The 24,396-nt window shown below is 45.5% G+C and overlaps 1 protein-coding gene across 6 annotated transcripts in view; it reads right to left on the bottom strand.

Annotated features, from left to right (window-relative positions):
* SYNE2 (spectrin repeat containing nuclear envelope protein 2) overlaps positions 1 to 19,731 on the bottom strand; it is a 351,025-nt gene extending 331,294 nt beyond the window's left edge. For 4 of the 6 annotated variants that reach the window (XM_083167022.1, XM_083167024.1, XM_083167026.1 and 1 more), the window contains exon 1: positions 19,568 to 19,730. The gene's annotated coding sequence lies outside the window, so the exon portion shown is untranslated. Of the gene's footprint in view, positions 1 to 19,567 lie in introns of all 6 variants that reach the window. The other 2 variants (XM_083167027.1, XM_083167028.1) reach the window with 2 other exon arrangements.
* Between the last annotated feature and the right edge of the window lie 4,665 nt (positions 19,732 to 24,396).

Below are 24,396 nucleotides of genomic sequence, written 5' to 3'. Positions count from 1 at the left end.
CTGGCCGGTAGAACGGAATAGCACGTAAGCGTTATACAGTGCCATCTGGATGATATACACGGCCAGCTTCTTGTACCAGATTTTTGTTTTCCGCAGGGCACTGTACGGCTTCAGTACCTGATCTGAAAGATCCACTCCGCCCATGTACCTATTGTAATCCAGGATACAATTAGGTTTGGAGGTGTGGGTACTGGTACCTCGTACAGGGACGGAGGTGGTACTGTCTCCGTGAATTGTTGTCAGTATAAGGACATCCCTCTTGTCCTTATATTTGACCAACAACATATTTTCGGTGCATATTCCCCTGCTTTCACCCCTTCTCATTACTTGGGCAATGTGCGTTTTTGGGAGGCCTCTTTGGTTCTTGCGCACAGTACCGCAAGCTGCTGTACCTCTTGAACCAAGGGCCTTAAACAGGGGGATGCTGGTGTAAAAGTTATCCACATAGAGGTGATAACCTTTATCCAGGAAGGGGTGCACTAAATCCCAGACAATTTTTCCACTAACACCTACGAGGGAGGGGGGGCATTCTGGCGGTTCAATTCTTGAATCCTTCCCTTCATATACCCTAAACCTGTGGGTGTACCCTGAGGTGCTTTCACACAACTTATACATTTTTATGCCATACCTTGCCCTCTTACTGGGAAGGTACTGGCGGAATTTAACCCTTCCTTTAAAATGTATAAGGGACTCGTCTATGCAAATGAATTTATCTGGGATGTACATGTCTTCAAATTTGGCACTGAAATGATCAATGACCGGCCTGACTTTGAATAGCCGGTCAAAGGTGGGATCATCTCTGGGTGGGCACTGTGCATTATCGTTGTAATGCAAAAATTTAAGGATCGTCTCAAATCGAGCCCGGGGCATGGCCATACGGTAAAATGGGGTGCTGTACAGAACATCTGTACTCCAATATTGCCTAATTTCTGGCTTTTTTACTATGCCCATATGAAACACCAGACCCCAAAACGTCATCATCTCTACTGCATCTACAGGGGTCCACCTAGCAAATGATGACGTGGGGTTTTGAGCAATAAACTGCTGGGCATATAAATTAGTTTGGTCCACCATTAAATTTATAAAATCATCAGAGAAAAATAATTTGAAAAAGTCAATTTCTCTGAGACCTGTGGAATCAAATTGGATTCCTGGCATGGCCAAAAACTCAGGAACCTGGGGCTCAAAATTGTCTGGTGGTGGGGTCCATACGAGATCAATTATTGGGGGGGGGGTCTCAGCTGCTCTACGGGGGCGTCTTTGAGGGGGTCCCTCATCATCAGAGGAGGAAGAGGAGCTTAAGGCGAATCCTTCAAATTCCCCGCTTGCATCACTGGCTGTGTCAGAGTCAGAAGCAAGCAGGGCATATGCCTCCTCCGCTGAATACATTCTTCTGGATGACTGGGATGACATTTGGGATGACATTTGGGATGCCATTTTTATTTTTGTGTTACTGGTAGTGAAATGTTTCAACACGTGTATAGTGTAGGGGGGGGTACAAACTTTATTTCAACCCGGGGGGTATGTAGTGTGTAGTGTGTAGTGTGTATGTAGTGTGCAGAAAAAAAAAATACTTTATACAAACAAAAAAAAATGGAGGGGTTAAAAAAAAAAAAATTGAAGGGGTTAAAAAAAAAAATTGAAGGGGTTAAAAAAAAAAAAAAAAAAAAAAAAGGTCCTGCGCCAAAAATTGAGCACAGATGTTGGTCAGTAACGTCCGTCACTGAACAGCGCTGAAAGGCAACAGGAATTTGATAAAAAAAAAAAAAAAAAAATAGATCAACCCTGTGCCGAAAAAGATGATCAGTGATGTACGTCACTGATCCGCGCACAGCGGCCACAGGACACCCACAAAATCACAGTGTGTGTAAAAAAAAAAATTAAAAAAAGACCCCACAGCACACACAAAAAAAAAAAAAGGTGATCAGTGATGCGACACTGATTACCAGTGAGGGGTAGCAGGTGCAACTGACAGTGCAACTGGCAGGTATATATAAAAAAAAAAAAAAAACCTCTGCACCCCTAAAAAGTTGCTGATCACCTCAGATATAGTGATCAGCACAAAAGGCGGGGGCAGCAGACACAAAATTTAGCACTCTCTATCACTCTCTGTCACTATCTCTCTCTATCTCTCTATCTCTCACTATCTAACACTCTATGACACTGCAGCAGCAGCAGTGACAGGTATATATATATATATATAAAAATACCCTGCGCCCCCAAAAAGTTGCTGATCAGTTAATTTATACTGATCAGCACAAAAGGGGGGGCAGCAGTCAGTTATATAAAAAATATATAGCACAATCTGTCACTATCTCTATCTCTCTCTCTCTCTCTCTCTATCTCTCTCTCTCTATCTATAACTATAACACTGCAGCAGCACAAAATATAGCACTCTCTGTCACTAGGCCTCTCTCTCTATCTCTCTCTATCTCTCTCTATCTCTCTCTCTCTCTCTCTCTATAACTATATCACACTGCAGCAGCACAAAATACAGCACTCTCTGACACTATCTCTCTCTATCTAACTAACGCTATTACACTGCAGCAGCACAAGTTCACAGGAAGTCACAAGTAACAGGATCCAGGAAGCATCCAGCACACTACAAGCAGATGAAGCAGCCAAGATATTTGCAAGGATCAGGTAAGTATTTTGCCAGGTTCTGGTCAGTATATCGCGGCAGATTGGCACGGTGACCGCACTGCACGCAATTCCAGACCGGAATGGCGTCTGCAGTGCAGTCACCGTTAGTTTAAACCCCCCTCCATGGCTGTGATTGGTCCGTCGGTCCGACGGACCAATCACGGCCTTTGGGGGCGGGCGGGGTGAGGTGGGGTGACACCAGTGTCACCCTTACACCCCGCGGTGATTGGTGCTGTACTTTACAGCACCAATCACCTCCGATCGCGTGTCACCGGCGAACGTTATTCGCCGGTGACACAGAAAACGCTGTAATTGGCTGTTCACACTGAACAGCCAATCACAGCGATCGCCGACGGGGGGGCGGCATCGCAGCCCCCCCTGGGCATGCACGGACATGTCTGCTGTCAGGGACAGCAGACATGTTGAAACTGTCACCGCGTCTATAGACGCGGTGACAGTTAAATGCCATGACGTACATTTACGCCATGTGTCGGGAAGTACTTCCCGACCATGACGTAAATGTACGTCAATTGTCGGGAAGGGGTTAAATGCTAGGGAATTTGAGGGATTTTCGAAAAATACTAGGGATTTTATTTTATTTAAATAAATTGTAGGTTGGCAATCCTTAGTACAGGTATCCTGACTTATTGTCAGCCATATTTTGTTTATGGTTTTTGAATAACCTTTGCTTTCTTCAGTTCTAGGGTAAAGTTTTCTGGGAGAAGAGCAAGGATGCCACGTAAATGTGTGAATACTGCAGTCAGTTCCTGTTATGTGTGTGGTGAAGTGACATTTCCCCACCAGAAACGCCAACTTACTCCACTTGTGAAGACTGCTTTCTATCATTATTTTGGTGTCAAGGTAGGGGACATGGATAAACCATGGACACCTCACATTTGTTGTAATACATGTACGGTAAATCTACGTCAATGGTTAAATAAAAAAAGACGTGCAATGGCTTTTGCAATTTCTGATGGTGTTGAGAGAGCCCTCAAACCATACAGAGGACTGCTATTTCTGTATGGTACCTCCTCTGTTAAGCATAGCCTGTCAAGAAAAAAAGGCGAGGACTCTGGAATACCCCAACATCCCGTCAACTATCCGTCCAGTACCACACGGAGATGATTTGCCTGTACCTCAGCCTCCAGGAGATTACTTTCTACTGTGAATGGGACGTTTCCATGCTTGCAGATGAGATGCTCCAGGACAAGAGTACAAACGACATGCAAAACGAAGTTGCACTAACAAATAGGTTGTCATACGAAATAGCAAGGCTTGTTATCTTATTATCTGCTAATTTATCTGTACATAGATTGAATTAAAACAATTGCTACTTCTGTTGTGTACAGATATCATATTAATATATAATATTATGATTAATATTGATTTTTACTACAGAAGTACATCTAAAAAAAACTAGAGCTAATAAACAAATTCTAATGTCATATTCGGTTTTCCTGACCCAAATTTTGTAAAAAAAAAAAAAAAAAAAAGACTATTTTTGTAAAATAAGCAAATAAAAAGTTGTTGTTTTTTGTTGGCTTGTGTTATTAGCAGGATCATTACTATATGCAGCAAATGCAGAGTCTACCAATAATCGCCCCAGATGTGATTGATATGTGAATGACTAAGGTGCGTACCTGGCAGCAATGTATGCTACTGTCTATAGACTCATATATACTGTTATTATGACCTTGCTGTATAGCGGACTTTGATGCCCACACTGCTTGTGTAACAATCCCCGGTGTACATTGGTGTGCGGTTGCGCTGGGAAAAGACTGGCAGCTGCAAATGGTTTTCTTCACAGCAACTGGAATGGTTTGCTTTGGTGCCAAGCTGACCCTAGAAGTGGGCACAGGACCAGACACAGTGTACACACAGTGCGACCTTCTTCTTCCTACACTGAGTTGCATGCAAGAGCCCTGTATGAAACAATCCCAGCAATGTACCCACACCAGTTTGGCAGGCGCTCACAATGTAACACTGTGTTTTTGTTACCGTTCATGCTGGCAGCACATGCTCGGCGATGGGTAGCACTAGCAATATTAAGCAATGGTCCCTAATAACTAACCTGGTGTTATAAGTGAGTTGGGGAGAGATCCCCAGGTTTCATTGTCTGAGTATTCTTATTTTACAATCCTCAAGTTTTGATTTTTTTTTTTTTTTTGTTCTCTCTTACTTTTTTCTATGATATTTATAATAAAGTAAAAAAAAATATTATATACAGTATGTACATTCATATTATCCAGATGAGATGGATTGCAAACAATTTTAAACACAATGGTGCGTATTATATTACTGGCACTGTTCAATCCCCTATAGGGATATATTCAACCCAGGAGAATAAAAAAATTTAAAAAGAAGGAAAGAAGAGCTCTCTCAGCCAATCAGCCGCACACATACCTACAGACCGTATCGGATTCGATACATTGCAGTCGCTAAAAGGACGATTTCAGGTCCCAAGGGGCATGCGATAAATCATATGACATTATGCACAAAAAACACAGGGCGCTTCAAGGGAAATTGCAGCACGATATCGCATCTTACAAGTGTATGGGCACTATTAGATTTCACAGCGAATGAACTCACGGATAGCATCTTATCACCAACTTTAAGGCCCCCATACACTAGGGCGACTTGTCCTTAGGACAAGTCGCCCCCGACTTCCCCCTGAGCTTCCCCGGCTGCTCCCCGGGGGAGCTTGATTAGATTGGCACTTGATGTGCCATTTTTTACATGTGATAAATTGTCTCGATTTATCACATGTAAAAACCCGGGGAGCAGGGGGGGGGCTGCTGGTGGGAGCAGGGGGGCTGGGGACGCTGCGGGGGACACAGACGGCATAGAGCCAGGCAGAGGGAGCCGGGAGCTGTCAGTGCTAGAAAAAAAAAAGCCTACTGTATACAATGAATGGGCAGCCTGTGATTGGCTGAGCGCTCTCTCAGCCAATTGCTGACTGGCTGAGAGAGCGCTCAGCCAATCACAGGCCGCCCATTCATTGTATGGGCTTTTTTTTTTTTTCAGTGCTGACAGCTCCCGGCTCCCCCCGCCCGGCTCTATGCCGCCTGTGTCCCTCGCAGCGTCCCCAGCCCCCCCTGCTCCCTGCACCGCCCCACTAGGTCCCAAGTCGGGTGGTCGGACGTGCAGCAGGTCCGACCACCCGACGCAGATCCGATGCGCACGGGACCGCGCATCGGATCTGAGGGTACATCAAAACTAGCCGATTTTGGTCCGATTTAGGCCAGATCCGACTGATCTGGCCTAAGGGCGAGATGTACTAAAGGGAAAATGCGGTAAAACCTCCGTTTTACCGCATTTTCCTATGTACTATTACCCGGCCGCACCGTTATCGCAGGGCAGGGTATCGCCACCTTTGGGTGGCGATACCCTATAGAAGCCTATGGGCTTCTTTTCGCCGCCCGCCGCGTCGCCGCAACCCCGCTGCCTCGCCGACCCCCCCTTTCCCCCCTCCCTTGGGCTTACCTTCTTGTAGGTCCTCCTGGACCCCGGAAGGTAAGCCCTTCCTCCCCCTAGCAACGCAGCCGGACGTCCTTCCGGCTGCAGGGGGGAGGAGGAAGCGCCGGGGACAGCTTGCTTAGCTGTCCCCGGCGTGAAATCAACAGAAGCCGGCTGGGAGGTGACGGAGACCCCCCGCAGACCACAGTACAGGTATCGCGGGGGGCCTCCGTCACCGCATCGCGATGCCAGCCGCATATGTTAGTACATATGCGGCGGCATCGCGGCGGGGGGGGGCGGCGATGTATTTTAATACATCCCGCCCTTAATCTGACCAAAATCGGCTAGTGTATGGGGGCCTTAAGGCCCATACACACTGGGCGACTGAGCTGAAAGCAGCACAGTTTGTCGTTTGAGCTGCTTTCAGCTCAAAAGTCGCCCAGTGTGTACGGGACAGCAATGAGCAGTGATATACACTCCCGCATCATCACTGGCCCAGCCACTCACCTGCTGTTATTACCAGCAGATGAGCGACAGATGGATGGCTTTCCATATCGTCCTACTATGGAAATCGTCTAACACCGGGGGGAAAAAAAAATATCTTAAAACGGGTGAAAAACAATCGCTCAATGTGTATGGACCTTTACAGTGATGATTCCTGTGACGCAGATGAAAGCAAATACATCAGTTCTCTTGGTCACTACGTAGGATTGCTGAGGTTAGAACTAACCCATCAGTTTAAACATCATGAATTATGGGGAAAATGAATCCGCTTCCAACCGTACAAATGGATCTGCGGCTACAGAATCACTGCTGACCGCTTTAGTTACAGGATAAATTTACTAAAGCTTCTAAAAAATAAATTTGTGGGGTTGCCCATAGCAACCAGATTCTGTCTCGTTTCTCTATTGCAAACAGAACCTAATTGGTTGCTATAAGCAACGTCACCTTTTTTCAGTTCTTGAAGCTCTAACTAAACCACAGACAGAAAAGGTAAAGGCCCAATCCACTAGCACAAGGTATCGCATGCGATAACCCGCCAAATCCCCGGCAGCTCCCAGGCGGCTGAACCGCATACAATACATCGTATGCTTTCCTTTTGCAGAAATACGATAACTATTCATTGCCGATTGGCGACTACGATCCGAATATATAGCGCACACATATTCCGCAGCGCTGTACAGAGAATATTTGTACATTCACATCAGTCCCGGCCCCAGTGGAGCTTACAATCTATATTCTCTACCACATATACACACACGGACATTCTAGGGTTAATTTTATTAGGAGCCAATAAGCCTACCAGGAGCATCCAGAGTCAAGCACGGGGAGAATATACAAACTCCACACAGTTAGGGCCATGGTGGGAATGGAACCCATGCTCATCAGTGAATGGGGGGCCTTAAGATACAAGTTCCTTTACAGGTAGACTTAATATTTTAACCACTACATAATGTGATTTTCAAACTTTGCAGCCAAAGGGAATGTGCTGGTTTCACTTAGAATCTGCTCTGGGGAATTTGAAATTCTATTTTAGGACATAGGGACTTTCTTTTAGAACATGGGGGAGTAATTGCATCTTTACTTTATTGTATTATAAAGAGCAATGTTATTTTACTCACAGTATGCTGTGACAGCATGGGATAAGTATCCTGGTGGGAGTACAGGGAGTTGGATAGAGACAGTGGGAGGCTAGAAAGTGTTAACGCTTTATAAATTGTGTGCAACATTTATTTGTGCTATATTCATTCATTTCTGTAAAGATATAACACCCCGGCAACATGTGTTACTGTCATGTAGCTGACATGTTATTGTTGTTTTGTATAGTTGGCACAAACGATTGTTTGTTTTTATTTGAATGTATTTGTTTATTTTATGCATTTCCTGTATATATTGCCATCCAATGAGGATATACTTAGCTGTCAGCTATTTATTAACTTTGATTTTTCTTTATATATTTTATTTGCTTTTTATATTACGGTTGATGGTCTGTCACAGTGGTTCTCAAACTTGGTCCTCAGGACCCCACACAGTTCACGTTCTCGAACTTTTCGAGTTTGAGAAACTACAAAGAGGGTACATACAGCATACCTCCCAACTGTCACGATTACAGCGGGACAGTCCCGATTTTCAGGTCCTGTCCCACCCGCGGCAGGCATTGTCCCGCTGCGGGTGGTGGCAGTTGGGAGACCCCCCAATCTAATACAATAGACGCTGTGCGCATGCGTATGAAAATGAGGTTGCGGCTAATTAGCATAAACCACACCCTCATTTGCATACGCCCCACCCCCTTTTCGGACGCTATTTCTTCAGCACGAGCAATTTGGGAGGTATGCATCCAGTGCCGTAACTACCATGGGTGCAGGGGGTGCAGCTGCTATGGGACCCGAGCTGTTTCCAGGGCCCGCAGCTCCCCCTGCACCCACTGAAGTCTGCTAAAGCTCATCACTTATGCCTCTCCCTGCCGAACAGTGTAATCAGCAGCAGAGCCTACTCCTCCCGGCCCCCGAAAGCAGCCGATGCAGAGGATGTAGCAGCACTGCAGCAGCATACTACCCCGTCCCCCACAGTCTTCATTAGCTGCCTGTAACTATATCGGGTCGCACTTCGGGCACCATCTAAGAAGCAATTCACGGCCATTTAGGGGGCGGAGCTTAATGCCGGGAAGGCCCCGCCCCCATCAGAGACCTCTGGCTGACTGCTCAGGAGTCAGGCTGCTGTTATAAGGTAATTCATTCTCTCTCTCCTCCCTCTATTTCTTCCTGTACAGCAGAGGTTCCCAATCTTTTTTGATTCAGGGCACCCTAGAGAATCAGAATTTTTTTCACGGCACCCCTAGGTCCAAAAAAAATGAATTAGATTGGGTTTATATGCGATTCTTAGCGGCAGTTATGTGGTAAAGGGCAGGATTTGCTTCTGTTTGTACACATTCTATGATTGCCAGCCACCAGCACTGGTCTTGCTCATAAATAATTAACCATTAATAATTTGAGTTGGTCCTGGACCACCAAGCCCCTGCATGTGTCCCGAGGCACCCCAGGGAGCCACGGCACACAGTTTGGGAACCACTGCTGTACAGTATGTCTCTACACCTTTACAGTCACTCAATTCAACATTATATATATATATATATATATATATATATATATATATATATATATATATATATATATATATATATATATATTTCTATTTATAATCTGGACATACTTTAACACCTTGAGTTGTTTATCTGTGTTTAGGATGGAGTGGCTTCATGTGAGTGAACTTTCCCCACAAGTAATCAGGGAAAGCAGGGTTTGCTGACAAATTACTGTAGTTATACAACTGCTACCTCATTGTGTGTGTGACTGCGTTTGTGTATGAGACACTCAGAAACCAACTCCCAGCTGTGTCTAACAGTGTGTAACCCCTTCCCTTTTACGTGACACCCTGTGGTTCCCTCTGACACTGTACACCCCCTACCCTTGTGTGTGTGTGACACAGTATAACCCCCTGCTCACTGTATGTGACAGTATACACCCCCTACCCCTGTGTGTGTGTGTGTGTGACACCCTATAACCCCCTCCTCACTGTATGTGACAGTATACACCCCCTACTCGTGTGTGTGTGTGTGTGTGTGTGTGTGTGTGACACCATGTACCCTCCTATCCCTGTGTGTTTGTGATGCCTTGTACCCCCCCCATCAACCTGTGCGTGTCACCCTATACCCGCACTATGTACCTCCGCTACCTGTTGAAGGGGGCCCCCTTCAAAATTTTGCTATGGGGCCCACCAAGTCCTAGTTACGCCCCTGGGTACATCAGTCCTCAAACAGATCCCATAGGAAACACTGGTGGCGTTACACAACGGCCACTGCTTGTAAACGGAGATTCACAGTTCTAAAAGTATAAAGCATATAAACATAGAACGCACTTCTGGTGGAATCTAGTTGTCTGGTGACTGGAGGACATAGATATTTTGTTTATTCTCATTGACTGAAGCGATGTGTACTCAGATCAACAGTGTAATAACATCTGGCTGTAAACACTGCCAAGACTGGCATGACGTAACTGTTCCAAAATACTTTCTGTTAGGCAATGCATGTAATGTAACTCCTTCACTGCTGCAGGAGCTGCTGGGACCTGTGTGTTGCATGTACTAGGGAAGAGATTGCCTGGTTTCGTTAACACTTTAGAAATAAAGTCTAACAGCCTAAAACAAGCGTCATGGGACAGGAGACGTATAAACCTACAGTAGTTACCTTGCAGGCTCTAATCTCATGAATATTAGCTTCGTATGTGTTACTGGTTCTTAGCAGTGGCGGCTCCAGGGGTGGGGCTCCAGCATAGTTCAAAATTCAAATAGGGAAGCCACACCCACTGCCAGTGAGTCAGTTTGAATGGCAGTTGGCATGGTTCACCTATTTGAATTTTGAGCTGTGCTGCATCCCCTCCTCTGTATACTATCACTCCACAAATAGGGGATGTGGCCACATTATTGTGGAGCGTTGACCTTATCACTTTAGGGCGTGGACCTCACCCCACCTCAATATGCTAACGTGCTTCTTGTTCCTAGTGGATTGATAAGACGAGATTATTTTTAATATTTGTTCCGCAATTCATATTTTTTTTGAAGTGGACCCTTCAACGAAACGACAAACTGGGAATTTAAAATTGGGCATCGTCAAAGCTTGACACATATCATCTACGTGGCTCAGTTACCATCGATCCACATGAAAGCACAGTGACATAGCGCATACTTCTATGTTAATTAGATGCACACACAGAGACACATTCAGCATCTCGTCAGTTGGGATGCTGGCGTTCATAATACCGGTGCCAGCATCCCGACTACTGCCAGTAGACCGGCACAGGAATCCTAAAATTATGGAGCATACCGGAGCAGGAATCCCAACTGCTGGGATGCCAAGCGCAAGAATACAGATGGAGCGCCTCCCAACCAGTGCCGGGGCTCGCAGGACTGCCCCCGCTGGCGAGATGGCGCGCTATCTGACTGGGGGGGGGGCGTGAACATTGTCCATCTCTGCTTTAGGGAGATGGGCAGAGTTAGGGGGGAGGGAAGGTGGGATGTGGGATTGGGCGGCAGGAGCTCCGTAGTAAGGGGGTGCGCGTCCCCTTCCAGCAGCTGGCGATCCGACCGCCAGCCCCTGCAAGAATGAAGGGCGCTTCATCTGTACCAGGCCGGGATATTTGGTTAGAGATAGGCTGCAGGGCGGAAGGGGGGTAGTAAGGGTTAGGCGGCATGGTATAGGAGTTATGGTTAACCAATAACGGGGAGGGTTAGCATCAGGCTGTGTAAGTATACCTGAACCCTGTCGGGATTCCCTCAGTTGGAATGCTGGCATCCCCACCGCGGCAGGCCATCTGTATGTATACTGCATATATTTTATTGGTTTTGTCTAGTTAAACATTACCTTATTTTATTTTTCAGTAATTTAATATGCACTTTATTAGTATTAATACTATGTTAGCTGACAAATAAAAAGGGATTGTGAATAAAAAAAAAAAAAAAAAGGAATAAAGAAATGAGCATTTTTGATAAAAATGTATTTAAGCCGGCAGACGGGAAGCAATAGAACATGAAGGGGTTACAGATAAGCACACTGAAATATAGAAAGAAAACTTGGTAAAAAGTGAAAATAACATTGGTTCAAACTTATGTTAATTCCTCTTTATCCCCTTCCCGACATTTGACGTACATTTACGTCATGGTCGGGATGTACTTCCCGACACATGGCATAAATGTACGTCATGACTTTAAACTGTCACCGCGTCCCTGACAGCAGACATCTTCCCTCATTGCCCAGGGGGGGGCAGCGATGCCCCCACCCATCGGCGATCGCTGTGATTGGCTGTTCAATGTGAACAGCCAATTACAGCGTTTTCTGTGTACCGGCGAATAACGTTCGCCGGTGACACAGGTATCGGTGGTGATTGGTGCTGTTAAGTACAGCACCAATCACCACCGGGTGTAAGGGTGTCACTGGTGGTCACCCCACCTCACCCCACCTGCCCCCAAAGGCTGTGATTGGACCGTCGGACCAATCACAGCCATTTCACCTCAAATGAAATAACGGAGACAGCCCTGCAGCCGCCATTCTGGTCAGGAACAGCGTGCAGAGCGGTCTCCGTGCCCATCTGTGCCTATACTGACCTGATCAGCATTGGTGGCATCCGTGCTGCCAGCTCCTGCTGTGACTTCCTGGTGCTTGTGCTGCTGCTGCTGCAGCAGCGTCATTGTGTCAGAGATTTATAATTGTGTGATATAATTTTGTATCTGCTGCCCCCCTTTTGTGCTGATCAGTGTAAACTAACTGATCAGCATTTTTTTTTGGGGTGCAGGTTTTTTTTTTTTTTTATATATACCCTGTCAGGTTGCACCCACAGCTGTGTGCCTGCTGCCCCTCACTGCTAATCATTGTTGATCACTGATCAGCAGTTTTTATTTTTTTTGAGGGTGCTGTGGGGGTTTTTTTTTTTTTTTTATTTTACACCCACGGTGATTTTGTGGGTGTCCTGTGGCCGCAGAGCGCTGATCAGTGACGTACATCACTGATCAGCATTTTTGATCTAATTTTTTTTTTTTTTTGGATCAAATTCCTGTTGTCTTTGAGTCATCAGAAGTTTTTTTAAATTTTTTTTTTTTGGAGGGTGCTGTGGAGTCTTTTTTTTTTTTAATTTTTTTTACACCCACGGTGCTTTTGTGGGTGTCCTGTGCCCGCTGAGCGCTGATCAGTGACGGACGTTACTGACCAACATCTGTGCTCAATTTTTGGCGCAGGTGCTTTTTTTTTTTCTTTTAACTTACACGTGTTAAAGCACTACATACACACTACATACCCCCCGTGTTGAAATAAAGTTTGTACCCCCCCCCCCCTACACTATACACGCCTACACAAAAATAATAAAAATGTCCCAATCATCGCAAAGACTGTTTTCAGCGGAGGAGGCATAGGCCCTTATTGCCTCTGACACAGCCAGTAATGCAAGCGATGAATTTGCATTCGCCTTAAGCTCCTCTTCCTCCTCTAGTGATGAGGGACCCCCTCAAAGATGCCCCCGTAGAGCAGCTGAGACCCCCCCCCCAATGATTGATCTCGTATGGACCCCACCACCAGACAATTTTGAGCCCCAGGTTCCTGAGTTTTTGGCCAACCCAGGAATCCAATTTGATACTACAGGCCTCAAAGAAATTGACTTTTTCAAAGTCTTTTTCTCTGATGATTTTATAAATTTAATGGTGGACCAAAGTAATTTATATGCCCAGCAGTTCATTGCCCAAAACCCCACGTCATCATTTGCTAGGTGGACCCCTGTAGATGCAGTAGAGATGATGACATTTTGGGGTCTGGTGTTACATATGGGCATAGTTAAAAAGCCAGAAATTAGGCAATATTGGAGTACAGATGTTCTGTACAGCACCCCACTTCATCGTATGGCCATGACCCGGACTCGTTTTGAGACGATCCTTACATTTTTGCATTACAACGATAATGCACAGTGCCCACCCAGAGATGATCCCACCTTTGACCAGCTATTCAAAGTCAGGCCGGTCATTGATCATTTCAGCGCCAAATTTGCTGAGATGTACATCCCCCAAAAATTCATTTGTGTAGACGAGTCACTTATACATTTTAAAGGAAGGGTTAAATTCCGCCAGTACCTTCCCAATAAGAGGGCAAGGTATGGCATAAAAATGTATAAGCTGTGCGAAAGTACCTCAGGGTACACCCACAGGTTTAGGGTATATGAAGGGAAGGACACAAGAATTGAACCTCCAGAATGCCCCCCCCCCTCCCTCGTAGGTGTTAGTGGAAAGATTGTCTGGGATTTAGTGCACCCCTTCCTGGATAAGGGTTATCACCTCTATGTGGATAACTTTTACACCAGCATCCCCCTGTTTAAGGCCCTTGGTTCAAGAGGTACAGCAGCTTGCGGTACTGTGCGCAAGAACCAAAGAGGCCTCCCAAAAACGCACATTGCCCAATTACTGAGAAAGGGTGAAAGCAGGGGAATATGCACCGAAAATATGTTGTTGGTCAAATATAAGGACAAGAGGGATGTCCTTATACTGACAACAATTCATGAAGACAGTACCACCTCCGTCCCTGTACGAGGTACCAGTACCCACACCTCAAAACCTATTTGTATCCTAGATTACAATAAGTATATGGGCGGAGTGGATCTTTCAGATCAGGTACTGAAGCCGTACAGTGCCCTGCGGAAAACAAAAATATGGTATAAGAAGCTGGCCGTGTATATCATCCAGATGGCACTGTATAACGCTTACGTACTATTCCGTTCTACCAGCCAGACGGGGACATTTATGCACTTTCAAGAGGAAGTCATAAAGGGCCTAATATTTGGGAACCAGCAGGCAGAGGGCCCCAGTACTTCTAGTACTGGCCCCCGTATTGTATCAGGGCAGCATTTTCCTAACGAAATCCCCTCCACTGGAAAAAAGGGCAGGACACAAAAAAGGTGCAAAGTTTGCTATAAAAAGGGAATACGAAAGCAAACTATTTTCCACTGTGAAACTTGCCCCGACAAACCCGGCCTATGTATGAAGGAGTGCTTTAAAATATACCACACATCTATGGATTATTAGGTTCATCATTTCACCGTGCTTCGGGGGTCTTGCTAATGCGACATAGCACCCACCATTCATTCCACCAGAATGAGTGCTGCAAAATCCAAATATCACTCCTTCCCTTCTGAGTCCTGCCATGCACCCAAATGGTATTTTTTGGTCACATATGAGGCATTGCCGTACTCGGGAGAAATTGCGGCACAGATTTTGGGGTGCTTTGTCTCCTTCATTCCTTGTGAAAATGAAAAATTTTGAGCCAGAACTGCATTTTTGTGTAAAAAAAATGTAATTTTTCATTTTCACAGCCCAGTTGTACCAAAATTGGTGAAACCCCTGGGGGTCTGAAATGTACACTATACCCCTAGATGAATTCCCTGAGGGGTGTAGTTTGCAAAATGGGGTCACTTGTGGGGGGGTTCCTAACTTTTAGCATCTTATGGTGCCTAAAAAATAATCTCATAAAAAGGAAGCTCCAAAATCCAAAATGCTCCTTCTATTATGAAGCCTGTGGTTTGGTCAACGTGCACACTAGGGCCACATATAGGATATTTATGAAAACAAAAGAATTGGGGGAATCAATTTTTAGTCACATTTCTCTAGTAAAATCTACTGTGTTCCTTAGAAAAATGTATTAAAATTGAAAATCTGCAAAAAAAATGAAATTTTGAAATTTCACCTACACTTTGTTTTAATTCCTGTGAAACACCTAAAGGGTTAACAAACTTCCAAAATGCTGTTTTGAATACTGTGAGGGGTGCAGTTTTTGAAATGGCATCATTTATGGGGGTGTCTCACATACAAGTCCCTCAAAGTCACATCAGAACTGAACTGGTCCCTAAAAAAATCAGTGTTTAAAATTTTCTTGAAAATTTGAGAATTTGCTATTCATATTTTAAGCCTCCTAGTGTCCAAAAAAAATTAAAAGGAGGTTGAAATAATGATGGAAACATAAAGTATACATATGGTCTATGTTAGTTATCAACTATTTTGAGTGGTATGATTATTTGTCTCACAAGCAGAAAATTTAACATTTTGCAAAATTTTCAATTTTTTTACGACATTTTGGTATTTTTCACAAAAAAACACAGACTGTATCGAACAAAATTTACCACTAATTTGAAGTACAATGTGTCACGAGAAAACAATCTCAAAATCACTGGGATAAGTAAAAGCAAAAAAAAGTTATCCCCACTTAAGTAATACATGTCAGATTTGAAAAAAAGGGCTCTGTCAGGAAGGCAAAAACCGGCTGCGGCGGTAAGGGGTTATACTCAATTGTTTCTGGTTGTTTGGTCAACAGTTGACCACTATTGGTCGACAGGCAAAGGTCAACACATGACAAGGTCAGTGTGAGTTTTTCACAATTTTTTTTTTCAGATAACTTGTTCATACTTCAGCGTGGACTACAATTGGGAACGATAAAGTGTGCCAAGCGAAGTAAATATAACTGAAAAAAAATGATGTCAACCTTTTCCTTTGTAGGCCATTTCAGTGTCGACCTATTGCTTGTGTCAACTTTTTGGCCATATCAACCTTTTCACTATCAGCCAACAGCGGTTGACCTAATAATACACACCAATAATCAATAACTAAACGTTTTATTGTGCCCACTAATTCACTAGGAACTAGACACATACTGTAGGGTGAAATGTAATAGGATGAGAGAATCAGAAAGTGAGAGATTTGGTAAAAAATCTCTAGGTTTTTTAAAGCGGCAATCATTTACACTGCAAAATCAAACTGATTTTGCAGTCTAAATGATTGCTACTTTAAAAAAAAATTCTTGCCAAATCTCTCACTTTCTGAATCTCTCATCCTTTGACATTTCACCCATAGTGGCATAAACAAATAGGTGCCTAATTCCTCCATAATGTCACTTGTACTCAGTAAATGGATGCATGAGATGCTAACAGATGGTTTGCACCCCGGCAGTCAAAATTCAGGGGCCGACATCCCAACTAACGGGAATGCCGACATTGATCTTGCAATCTAGCAAGCACTGCGGGCAATGGCGACACGCGGGACCGCGCATCCCCACGGATCAATCAGTGCTCCATTTCTAGGTGATCTAATCAGACTTCTTGGAAATGGGGGGGGGGGGGGAATGCCCTCTGTGTATTCCCCTTTAGGATTAGCGGTGCAGGGGGATTGTAAGTATACTTACCGGACCCCTGACTGTATTCCACAAAAACATGAATAGGACATAACACTTAAACAGTAAAACACTGAAAACCATGTGTCATTGTCACAGAACAGCAGTCACCCATTGTCACCTAACTCCAGGGCTGCAGCACATCTCAATCATTCAAGTTAAGCTTCTTATCTGTGACAGATTTTGTTTGTTTTGTTCTTACTCATGTTATCCCCCCTCATTAGTACCAGGAAACACTGAAGGATAAGGGACACTAAAGGGGATCATGCAGTGTTGTGGGGCCTACACACAGGGAGATGCTGAGACGTTCTGAGCGATGCTAGATTACTCAGAATGCTTCAGCAAGCAATGAGCCGCTGAGCGATCTGTCAGGGCCAGTGTTCTCCAGTGAGAGCCCAGGCCTTGCCTGGCGATTATAGACATATCCAGCATGTTGGAAATTCATTTCCAGGGTGACAGAAACACGTGGAGTAGCACATAGCTATTGCTGTGACCCCTACACACACGGAGCGTTGTAGGGGGACTTTTCTAAGCTATCTAGTAAGATCTCTTAGAAAATGCCCTGAAATCCCCTTATGTGTAGGCCCCGTTAGATGCAAGTGAATACAAATTCCTCATTGTACAATTCTAGGCAATTAAAGAGAATAATAATAATAATATTATTACTACATTATTTCTCCTAGGCGGAAATCCTTTTTTAGTCCTGGTCCTCCAGCTGAGCAGCTCACTGTTACTACAAAATGATATATATGTCTAGTTTTCGGTTACACACGGACCACTACCACCTGCTGGCAGCAAGTGAAATTACATCTCTTTCACACATACAGAAACACAGATGCAATCACAAGGTAGCAGACTAGCTTTCAAAGCTTTTGCTTCGAGCGGGCTTAAAATGCCAAATTGGGTCTATAGGTAAAAAAAACAAATATATATATATTATATATATATATATATATATATATATATATATATATATATATATACATATACACATACACACACACACACAATACATTTCAATAGATATGGTCAGGTGATGAAACATGGTCACATGACTACAGGGGAGATTTATCAAAGCTTATACAGAGAATAAGTGGAGAGCAATAAAGCAACAAAGTCCTGACATTTTTCTAAAACATCCTGTAAAATGACAGTTAGGAGCTGCATGAGTGGTAGTTTAGATCTCTCCAGGTTATCTCTGTTCAAGCTTTGATAGATCTCCCCTAAATCCTCACTGGATCCAACTCAAATCTGTCTCTTAAATGAACATGCCAGTATTCTGTACGTTTACGTGATTAGCAGTGGTTTTATATCATCTTTGCTTTACTTGCTTCTAATGAACCATAATAGCAGTATAGTTACCCTCCCACCCTAACATTATACTACTAGAAAAGTTTGCTATGCTCCGCTCCTCATCCACAGACCCAGTGGATGCTCCAAACAGCCACATCTGTGCGCCATAAGTAATCACAATGCAACATGGACACCCAAATAAGCGGTTGAAATGCAAAAAGTCAACACTGGAAAAAGTCAACATGAGTTTTTCACAATTTCTTTGCTGGCAGTGTCAACACCCGAGCACGTGGAACCCCAATAACTACCTCTTTGCTTCCCATGCCAAGGGGCAACTTTACCGTTCCCAATCATGGCTCATGTGGATGGAAAAATATGAAAGTCATAAAAATATTAGAAAAAAAATTGCGAAAAACTAATATTGCTCGTGTCAACAGTCTGACTACGTCGACTAGATGTATGTTAACTAAACATTGTCGGTCATCTATCCAGATACCCCAAAGAGCTATTCTAAAACTATATTGCAGCAAACTTTTGAGTGTGTGGGCACAAAAAGACCACCTATCCAGAACTATATGTTATGTGGATTGAAGATGGTTTATCAAATGTGGAATAAAGGCAAATAGTACTTAAAAACTATGGTCCCGCCATTCTGATGTAACACTGTCAGACCTGCTCACTGTTTACTACTCCACTCCTGATAAGCCAGCTAAATTGGCGGCACCAAGTTGGCAACAGTAGAGTAAAACCAACCACATACGTGACTGCGGTCACCCAACCGGGTTCTAGTAGACCCAAATAGACCAAAAGGTGGTTAAAAGTGTCCAAAGTACTGGCAAGATCTGATTTTATGTCTTCCTCCCAGAAAAAAAATAAACAAATACATTTAGCTGGTGACTTTTACCCTGCATTTGGGCTCCCACCAGACCCCATACACTCTCAGCTGCAGGGACCAAGCCTGATCTTAGCCCTGGCAAGTTTGCTGGCACTGGGTGTATACACATTTGGAGACTGGGAAAGCATGTCAGCCACATGTCTCCAGAGCTGCACCTTTATCTGTACAGGCTGAAACTTAATCCAGATATAAACAACAAATGCCCATGCCTAGTAGGAGGAGCAGTAATGCCCCCAGCCCCTCTCTACTGACAGCAATACAGAATAAGACCCTCATCACCACAGACAGGAGAACCTACTATATACACTTTGCTGATACATATATCTGTCTCCTAGTCATCATGAAGGGGAGGAACAGAGCTGTCAATCACAGCTATAGCCTTCTTCTCATACCGCTAGAGGTTCTGCAGCAGCTGCGCCAATCCCACAGTACACAATCATACAGTGGAGATGAGGACATTATATATGTGATCGGTCACAGTTGCAATAAGTTTCATATACTACAGACAGTTCCCCTTAAGAGAGCTGAGCACTTACCTGCTGTGCCCAGGTAGGCAGGATGGGGTGCTGGGGTGGTCACTGCTGTACCCCCTGCAGTATGCCCTGTGCTCCCACGCCGGTGATAATTGTACACTTCCCTCCCAAATGTTTCTTGTTCTCTCCGGCAGCTCCTGCTCCCTCCCTTCCCGGCTCCGTCCCCTCCCTTCCTAATATCTCTCCTCCCATACAGCTGCTGTCTGCTCGCCCGGCTCCTGTCTCATCCTCCGCTCCCTAATAAGTCCAGTTCCTATTTATTATTTGCATCCCTCCCCTCGGTGTATTCTCCTGCAAGTGTGTCCAGTATCCGCCCTCCCATCCCCGGCAGCCCTCCCCGGCATCCTCCCACTGCAAGCTCCTTATAGTATAGTAGTACCAGTGCTGGGGAGCCACCACCAGGACGTCTGTGATGCTGCAGCTCCCCCTAGGGACAGGGCTGCAAGTTACAGTGTAGCAAATGCTGTTCCTCCAATACCTGGGATTCCCTACAATAAAACGGGTGTGGGTCATAGGGTCGACTGTATGAAAGTCGACATACATTAGGTCGACCACTAAAGGTCGACAGGGCTTAGGTTCACACATTAAATAGGTCCACATGGCTAATATTGACAGGGACGTAAGGTCGACACAAGCATTACATCAACAATGGGAATGTTGACAGTCAAAAGGTCGACATAAGTTTTTCACAATTTTTTTGTCCTGAATTTCTACATACATGTTCCATGGCTCGCTGCGCTGCGCACACTATTATATTCTCCCTCCACGCCGTAGTAGGAATGGCATCATTGGATAGAGAGTAACTAGGTCGACACCACTAGGTCGACATGCATGAAGGTCAACATTACTGAATGTCGCCATGACTGAAGGTCGACGTGGGTTAGGTCGACAGGGTCATTAGTTCAACACAAGCATTATGTCAATATGGGGAAGGTTGACAGTCAAAAGGTCAACATGGGATGTTTCACTTTTTTTTGTCCCGAATTTCGACACAGTCGACATGGACACTGGAACGTAGCACCACGTTCAATCATGTGGACCTTTTGACTGTCGACCTTCCCGTTGTCGACCTAATGCTTGAGTTGACATTCCGACCCTGTGGACCTTAGCCATGTCGCCTATTTCATGTGTCAACTTACGCCCTGCCGACCTTTAGTGATCAACATAATGTATGTCGACCGTTATAGTGTCGACCTAGCGACCCTATCCCCTCTCCGCTGCTAGAAGTGCTAGAAATGTGGCATAGTGCGTTATATGGTACTTATGTATTAGCAGGGCGCCCAATTAGCATACGTACGGCACCGTAGGGAAATCGCCTATGTAATTTGTTCACTGCTCTCTGGACTTGGGCCGTGCGATGAGATCGCATCGCATCGGATCACACCGCACTTAAAGTCGCATGCGATCGATGACATTTTATAGGGTGCGATGCCATTTAATGTTCTATACACTTGTATGACATAAAATGGGATTTAGGCACCCCCCACTATCCACACCACCCCGAAGCGTGGTGAGCGCAGCCAGCCCCGCGAGGGGCGGCGTTACGCGTCCTCCTGACCTTTTCATACCCCCACTATCCAGTTGACTTTATATAGTGTGGCGAGCGCAGGGAGCCACCGAGCCTAAAGTGCGAGGAGCGCAGCGAGGGGATGCGGAATACATGTAACGTAATCTGCGTCCGCTCGCCACGCTTAGGGCTCGTTGGCTCACTGCGCTCACCACTCTGTTTGAAATCAACTCCATGCCGACGTGGTGCTTCTGGGTGGCGTGGATAGTGGGGGGGGGGGGGGTGCCTAAATCCCATTGTATGTCATACAAATGTATACTAAATTAAATGGCATCGCACCCTATAAAATCGCATGCGATCTCATCGCACCGCCCAAGGCCAGAGAGCAGTGAATAAATTACATAGGAAAATCGCATCGCATGCAAAAAATCACATGCGATTCGATGCGATTTTCTTACGCAGAATCGCACACTAAGCTATTTGCTTAGTGGGCGCTCTGCAAATACATAAGTACCCTTTATATTTGTTCAATTGCTATCTAGGGTCTACAGTGTCTCGTCGACACCAAAAGGTCAATGTTGACAAAAGCCGACACAAGAAAAAGGTTGGCATGGATTTTTCACTTTAAAAAAAAAAATGTTGGAATTTTTCATACTCTAACATCCACTTCAGAATCAGAATCAGAATCATGGCATAATACACAGGGATTTGTTTCCAATAACTACCACCCATTGTGACATTACAAAACATGCAGTTCCTTACATCGGACACAATAACAGTACACAACATACTTTACGCGACAAAGGTAAGAGGCAATTATAGATACATGACTATATGATCGGGACGGGGTGCGGGTAGGGTGGCCAATCCCGGGAACGGGATTGGCGGGATACCGGGATTTGGCACATGCACAGTCTAATGCCGGGCAGACTTCCCCTGTATCCGGCAGTGCGGCCCTGCGCAGCATGACGAGGTCATAGGTCACGCTGCGCAGGCCGCACAGACAGCCAAGAAGTGTGCTGAACGTGCTGCTGGCTGGCTCCTGGAGACCCCGCCTACCCACCCGGCTCACAGAGAACTCTCTCCCCCACCCGGCTTCTTGCCTGCTCCTGCCTACCCACCCGACTCCTTGCTCCCTGAGACCCCTCCCGGCACCCCGCCCACCCTTCTGGCAACCCCACCCGGCAACCGGCAACATCACCATGTAAGTAAACATGCGGGGCATTTTTTTTTTGGGGGGGGGGGGGAGCCAATCCCGGGATCCCGGGAATCCCGGGATTGAGCATTTTTCAATCCCGAATCCCGGGATTGAAAAAATGCCCCGGGATTGGCTTTCCTAGGTGAGGGTTGTGGTAATGAGGAATTGACTAGGATAGCTGCCTGAGGTAGCCTCCTGAACATGATATGCGCATGGTGGGACTCATCCTTAATGATCTTGCCTGCTCTTTTCAGCACCCTGGCATGATATGAATGCTCAGCGCAGCAATAGTGGAGGTGACAGGTGTCGTCATTGACACAAAAAACAATGTTGACTTTTTTTATGCCGACGTTTTGTCAATGTCGACCTTTTGCTGCTGACCTAGACACAGTGGACATTTCCATCCACAGCCCTCAGGATTTATGGGAAGGGATTGTGGCCAATCCTATTAGGAGGTGTGAGTTTGTTTCATGAACTATGCATACACCGCACCAATGCACGCATGCGTACCATTCGCAGTGAGCATACGTGAGGGGAGATAGCAAGTGTGTATGGATCGGAAATACAATGCAGCCACAGTTTGATTGACAGGAAGCTGGCGTTTCAGGGTGGAAACCTGTCATTTTCAGGCTGTGTCTGAAAAAAACGCAGGGCTATCGAGGTGTATTAGGGTGGGTCAATGAATTCACCGATGATCACTTCCATCCTGTCTCAGTCGGAGATTAGTGGCAGCCTCAGTCCTTCTCAGATTTACTCAGACGACAAAGTATCTTTGATGTTTAGGGATTTGCGTATGGATCTGCGAGTGGATAGTGATTGCAGTGGCATAACTACCGTGGGTGCGGGGGGTGCAGCTGCTATTGGGCTCAAGCTGTTTCCAGGGCCAGCAACTCTTGCTGCACCCAGTCATAGCCCAGCTCTGCAGCTTCTCAGTACCTGGCTGGCGGCATCCACTCAGACAACAGTGACCCGCAGCAGTCACATAACACATGGTAGGCCCTGTTCGCAGAGATTATTTTTTCCTTCATTGTCTTGCTTTCACTTTTTCCCCTTCCCCACCGACGGCACCCCTGGCCACCCCTCCCCCACCCGTACCTGCTCACTCCTCCCATCCCCCATCTGCGGCACCTTTGAACCCCCACACCCTTCCTCCACACACAGGTTCCCTTCTCCTGCTCACTCCTCACATCCCCCATCCGTGGCACCCCCAACCCACCCTCCCCTAAGGAGCATTGTAGGACCCGTTTCAAGATTTTGCTATGGGGCCCACAAGGATCTAGTTATACCCCTGGTGATTTGCGATGCATTCGCAACTCATTTACATTTTCATACCTAACCAAAAAAAGAAAGAAAGCAGCGCTGACTATTGATAAGTTGATATGTAGTAATGTGCCCCAGGGCTGGGACAGTATCCATGCTCCCAGCACCAGTGGCAGGCAAGAAAGATGGAGCTGTGTCCCCAGCGGGACACAGCTCCAGCTAGCGCTGGGATCATAGAACTGATCCCGGCGCTGACAGTCCAGGCGGGGAAGAGGCAGCTGTTTGCAATTGGTGCCTTTTTGGCCGCCAATGAAAACCGCCGCCCCCGGCATTTGAACAATGGCGCCATTCGGGAGCCAATCACATCTCCCGAATCAGCAGCCAATAGAAGCCGGCCGTGGCGAGCCAATCAGCGATTGCCGCGCCATACTGGACCCCGCCCACTCATTGACTATGGGCATAATCTGAATAAGCAACCTTGCTATTAGTCAGTCTAGCTATGGGCCTTATTTTGGTTCATTCTTTCTGACAAAATCCTTCTTAGATGGGCAAAACCATGTGCACTGGGTGGGGCAGATGTAACATGTGCAGAGAGAATTAGATTTGGGTGGGGTTTTACTTCAAAGTGAGATCTATATTGCAGTGTAAAAATAAAGCAGTCAGTATTTTCCCTGCACAGAAACAAAATTACTCACCCAAATCTAATTCTCTCTGCACATGTTACATCTGCCCCCCCTGCAGTGCACAGGGTTTTGTCCATCTAAGAAGGATTTTGTCAGAAAGAATGAACCAAAATAAGGCCCTATGCCTGGAAGTGTGGCATCGCTATATCAAATAGTATCACTGTGACATAGGCCCTTATTCTGA

This window comes from Crinia signifera, chromosome 12, assembly GCF_055691185.1.
Source record: "Crinia signifera chromosome 12, ASM5569118v1, whole genome shotgun sequence".
NCBI classification, from domain to species: domain Eukaryota; kingdom Metazoa; phylum Chordata; class Amphibia; order Anura; family Myobatrachidae; genus Crinia; species Crinia signifera.
The sequence above is the reverse complement of the archived record's forward strand: the minus strand, read 5'-3'. Positions and strand labels throughout refer to the sequence as shown.